This window comes from Centruroides sculpturatus, unplaced genomic scaffold (assembly GCF_000671375.1).
Source record: "Centruroides sculpturatus isolate CEXI.00-Female unplaced genomic scaffold, Cexi_2.0 scaffold628, whole genome shotgun sequence".
NCBI classification, from domain to species: Eukaryota; Metazoa; Arthropoda; class Arachnida; order Scorpiones; family Buthidae; genus Centruroides; species Centruroides sculpturatus.
In genome coordinates this window covers 309,207-315,135 of record NW_019385010.1, presented here as the reverse complement: position 1 = coordinate 315,135, position 5,929 = coordinate 309,207, and the positions used below count along the sequence as shown (strand labels likewise).

Below are 5,929 nucleotides of genomic sequence, written 5' to 3'. Positions count from 1 at the left end.
CAAGTCGTTTTACAGATTCCCTAAAAACAAACAAGTGTAAGTAAATTCATAAGCAATTAGATTGTTTATATTTATATCAACATTCCTCATTGAAAATATTGTTATCATTCAACGTATGTGTTTATATTGATTTTCAGATGCACTCAGTGGATTGTTAAAAGCAGAAGGTCCGACTTAGACAATATTTTAAGAACAAAAGGGCCAGAATATTTAAATAGAAACTACGTCATGTGTTCTGACCATTTTACGAAAAAAGATGGGGAATTTTCACATAGGGAAATGGGAAATTTTCACATAGAAATGAAAAAATATGATGACAATTGCAGAATGCTGTATCCAAATGGGTGTGGGAAAAAATTATCTTCAGAAATGTCAGCAATATTTCAAAACAATTTTAATATATTTTTGTTACAGAGCCCATATGGAATTAAAACTAAGTTAATTAATTATTTCTTAAAGAATGCAAATATTAAAGGTGTTTGTGACAATTGTATTAAATTATTAGCAGATAAATATTTCAAAGTCCTTATTAAAGCATATGTGACAAAAAATAATGATTCATCTGAAAGTTTTCTGAGAACAAAAAATGCTAAATTAAGGATTTCACATATGTAATAACTGTATTATCCATGACCTGTGTGATCAAACTGTGCACATAATACATTTTGGTGTTCAATGTGTTTTAATTTAATAAAATGAAATTAAAACCTCGGATTTTAATTTAAAAAATCTGATTCATTGCATTTGATTTGTTTTGTTGCTATTATTCCTTCCTTTGAATCACTATCCATCAACGTTTCCTACTAAATAAAATTATAATTCATGTTTTCAGATCATAAAATAAAGACAAAAAGATGATAAAATATTTATTTCGTTGCATTTTTGCAAGTTTTGTTAGACTTTACATAGTCTTCGGTGTTAGTATTCTCCTCAAACCACTAGATGTCGCTAATTCCCGCTGTCTCCACTACGGTACATGCTATAGGGCTCTAGTACATGCTAATTCACGAGAGTTTCCACTACTGTCGTATAAGCTATTTGGACACGTGCGACTAAATATCCAGATGGCACAACGCGCTGATTGGTCAGCTGAATGACGTCAATCTACTAAAATCGGAAATTTTGATCGATCGCCTTAAATTTTATATTGTTGTTGTTGTTGTTGTTGTGAGAGCGGGCAGACATTATATAATAGTTATAGACATTTCATCTGAAACTTGGTAAAAGGCACTTATTTATAATTTCACTAGCTCTTGTGTGTATTGACATTAATTGAAAATTTTGCAATAATTTTAACATTAAACTAAGTTACGTGATATCAAAGATTTTAATGCTGAGACATTTTTAAACATCAAGAAGCAACTTTTATCTGTTTTGTATTTTTTTTAAAGCTTTTTTGTAAATTTACTTTAATAATAAAATAATCAAACACAACAAATATAAATTGCAAATTAAGTTTTATTTACATTCTTTATTAGACAATACAGTATTTTTAACCTTACAGAAACTTGTATTTAATGATATATATATATTACAACAGAATATGCTAAGTGAAAATGCAGATTAGTTAACATTCTTTATTAGACAATACAGTATTTTTAACCTTACAGAAACTTGTATTCAATGATATATATATATTACAACAGAATGTGCTAAGTGAAAATGCAGATTAGTTAACAATTTAATGTATATTTTCAACTAAACATAATTGAGTAATTTAATGCATAACTGTTAAAACATTTAAAATAATAAGTTATTTTTTCTACAAATTCTCTAATCCATTGGTTTGCTTTTCAAATCAAATCCTGTGAAAACTTAAATATAGACACTGGGTATATATTTTTCTACACAATCAGGTATACTGCACATACAAGGCATCNAACTTGTATTTAATGATATATATATATTACAACAGAATATGCTAAGTGAAAATGCAGATTAGTTAACAATTTAATGTATATTTTCAACTAAACATAATTCATACTTTTTAATGCATAATTGTTAAAACATTTAAAATAATAAGTTATTTTTTCTACAAATTCTCTAATCCATTGGTTTACTTTTCAAATTAATTCCTGTGAAAACTTAAATATAGACACTGGGTATATATTTTTCTACACAATCAGGTATACTGCACATACAAGGCATCTAGAAATAGTTATTCATTAGTATGGTAATATTATTTTAACAAAAAAATAAAAGGATTAAAAAGGTAGTTTACTACGAAAACATTACAGTACAAATGTAACATTACTTTTCCTGACACATATTGATAAACAATTTCCACGATGAAATGTATGGAAATTCTTATTTAAAACATATATAACTATTATAATCAAAGGAATTTAAATACTTACAGTTTTATTGATTGTTAAATAATTTATACAAGAATTCTATACTTTTAATTTGAAAAATGGTCATACAAATTTGATTAAACATATTTATACATATATCCATGATGAAACTGGATATATGAAATTTCTGTAAATTTGAGAAGTATTGTTTCTTAACACACAGATTTTGAACTGATATTCAAAAGCACAAAATGTCTATTGACAGAAAGAACTGCCAATTCTAACTAAAACATTAAAAAAAAAATTCTGATAAGAGTAATCTATGGAGAATATTCTTTATTCAAAATTGTTCAATAACTTTTACATTTAAACTTTATAATTTGTTAAAATTTCTCTTTCAGAGGTATGCAAAACTTAGTTAATTTTATTGTTTCATCTAACTATATTAAATGCATGTGATAAATTCAAAGAATATTCTGACTTATCTTAATTATAAATTTCATCCTTTCTCGAACTTTTTATGAATAATAGCTGTAACAAAGTATAAATTTTATGTTATTTATTATCTGTGCACGTAAATTTAAAACACTAATCGCACAATTAAAATGATCTATTGTGTATGATTTGGTTCAGAGGTGCATAAAGATCAAGTATGAAGTTAAATGTTCACAAAAATAATCAACTGTATTTTCACTTTATACTCACTCCATATTACGACAACTAAAAAAAAAATAATCTATTTCGTCATGATTCGTTCCGACGACCACAAAATATAATCTATATTTCAGTGGGTTGACGTCATTCAGCTGACCAATCAGCGCTTTGTGCCATCTGGATATTTAGCCGCACGTATTAATATCCATTTACGAATTCTAAATTAATAATAAATATGAAGATATTTTAATGGATAAATTTGTAAAAAAAATATGTATTGATTTATATACAAAATTGAGAATTTTGAAATAATAAAATTCAACAGAAAAAAAAATTACGTATATCATAAATACAAATAACCCGATAATTATTTTAAATATCAATCGAACATATATAAATTAATATTACTTCGAGATAAAATGTTTGTTTGTTAATAATTAATATTTTATTTCGATACCGCTTACTGATGAATTTACAATTCAGTTTCTATTGCAGAATGGTAAAACTTTATTATACAGTTTACACACAGATTAACATTGGCTTTGCGTGTTTTAAGACTTCTGCCTGAAATTACTGCTGTGGAAATTACATTAGAGCTTTAAGAAAATCGAATATTTTATAAAGCATCAGAATTTAATTTAAATTATTTTTACTTTTCAAACTCTATTTAATTCTATATTATCGAATAATCAACTTCAATGATGAATGAGGAAAAGAAAACCTGATTCCTTATCAGCTTTAATTTGATCATTCATCATAAAAATTGGATAAATACTTTTTGTCTTTCTTGAATTATCTATTATGACCTTGATCATCATTTGATTTCCTATACACGAATTCTAAACGTGTTTTAAAGAGGTCAAGAAGATGAGTAGGATTATGCAATCTTTGTTCCTCTACTATAAATAGAGTGAAGACAGCCATAGGTGTCATTGCTGTTACAATAACCGGNTAATGCAGGTGGCGCATGGTGACTTTACTTCATAATTAAACTAATAGATTTCGTCTTAAGATCGGGTGACCAAATCCTAAACAAAGTCCGATCGGGGGTTCGCGCCTCACTCGGAGGAGCTGGCAGCTGGAGTTTTTCCGGGTTTTTCTGCTTGCCAATGACGCCTGAATAGGGGCTAGCTTTCCCTCCAAGTCCTCCTGGAAGGCATTCTGTCTCCCTTTCTCGCGGGGGTTGTCTCTTATAAGGCCGGCTTTGGTCAGTAGTTTTTTCTCCTGTCTTCCTCGGATTGGTCGTCTTCTATAACACCGCCTCTTCCTCACTGTTTCTTCCTGAGTGAAAAGCGACAAGCTGCAGCACTACTCTATGGTCAATGAAATGAAATGTCTTAAGATGAGCAGCCATCTTTATTCTCTTTGTAGTTTTTTTTAATGTATGATGAATTTTCAGTAAAGAAATATGTATCGCGTAATGTGTGACTTTTTTTTATTAAAAAATACATTTACTTTGTAATTGTTTTATTTAAGTATTTTTAAACTTCCATTTACTTTAACTTTTTCTAAACTAAGAATTAATGATGATGAATGAAAATTCACACTTAGATAATATACAAACGTAAGACATGTTTTCATGTGTTAACCCGAATTCATTTAACCAAAATAAAAAACAAACAAAAACAATTTTCAAGAAACAACATAAACCTAAAGTGATGTAAAATATAATCAAACAACCAGCATTCAGTCGGCTACACAAAAACATGCTTTTAGTAATTTAATAAGCATTAATGAAATAAATATTAAAATCTGTAAGTTGTTCAAATTATTATTATTTATTGATTATTATTATTTATGAGATTCTGATGATTAGAGTGCTAAGTTTTAAAAACTATCTTTACAAATCATAATAGCTTGTTTGTTAGTTCAATGTAGGGTTGCCAGATTTCCTAAATGAAAACTGGACATGCATATTATAAAGACATGGAGATTAAATTTAACTAAATTTATTTTAACCTTTCACTGTCAACAGGACACGTGTTCCAAAGACTCATAAATTTTACTCATCAGGACATATATTTGAAATCTTTTGATATATCTTTTTCCCACTGGTTCTATTCTGAAGCAATTCTATTCTAATGCTTTATATGATATACAAAGATTGAAGGCTGTTCAATTTGGTTAAAGTGTTACTTATCTATATATATAAAAATGAATGTATATCCGTGTTGTCCTTCATGCATTACTACACCATTTATCCAATTGCCATGAAACTTTGGGAAGTTGTTTAATACACTCCCGTGAAGGTTTCTGGCATAGTAAATATGATTTACTTGAACCTATAACCGATGTGTATCGAATAATCTTTCAACGACGAACGTTTTCATAACCCCTTCTGGGCTCTTCTTCAGGTGAAACAGCTGGATCGAACACCAAAAACAAACTTAGAGGGATTGTATAGACGTCTGATAACTTCTCCACCCTGGATTGGTCCTTTTTGTTGCGTAGGAGGAGTGTGAGAATTCAGGGTGGAGAAGTTATCAGGCGTCTATACCAGTGGTCGGCAACCTGCGGCTCACGAGCCACACGCGGCTCTTTGGATGTGAAGCTGCGGCTCTTTAGTTCCATACGCAAATATTATTTATTTTATAAAAAAAAAAAAACATTTAAAAATCGTTCTGAATCGATTAACGAGGATTAGGCACTGATTCTATCTCTCAGCCACTTGTACTCGCTTTTCACCGTACTCCTCCCCCGTGACACGCGTCGTCACTGTCGTCAGTCCGTCGGAAGCTCTCGAATGACGCCGTCGTCGGATGTTTCTATGAGGTTTAATTCGCTTTCGACGCAAGACAATTTGGCGTCTTCACCAGTGCTTTGGCTATGACGTATAGTTTGTTGTTTCGAGTAAAAGAGTTAGAAGCGAATTATCTTCTCAAAGTTATGTAAAAATTTTGTGGCTCTTTAAAAACTTTGAAATTTTGTAAATTGTAATTTTTGGCTCTTCCGACTCAAAAGGTTGCCGACCCCTGCCCTAG

The 5,929-nt window shown here is 29.7% G+C and overlaps 1 long non-coding RNA gene across 1 annotated transcript; it reads left to right on the top strand.

Annotated features, from left to right (window-relative positions):
- The first annotated feature begins 2 nt into the window (after nt 1–2).
- LOC111633372 lies at nt 3–282 on the top strand. Its single transcript, XR_002758046.1, has 2 exons — nt 3–36; nt 138–282. It is a non-coding gene; the product is annotated as an uncharacterized LOC111633372 (long non-coding RNA).
- Nucleotides 283–5,929: the final 5,647 nt, after the last annotated feature.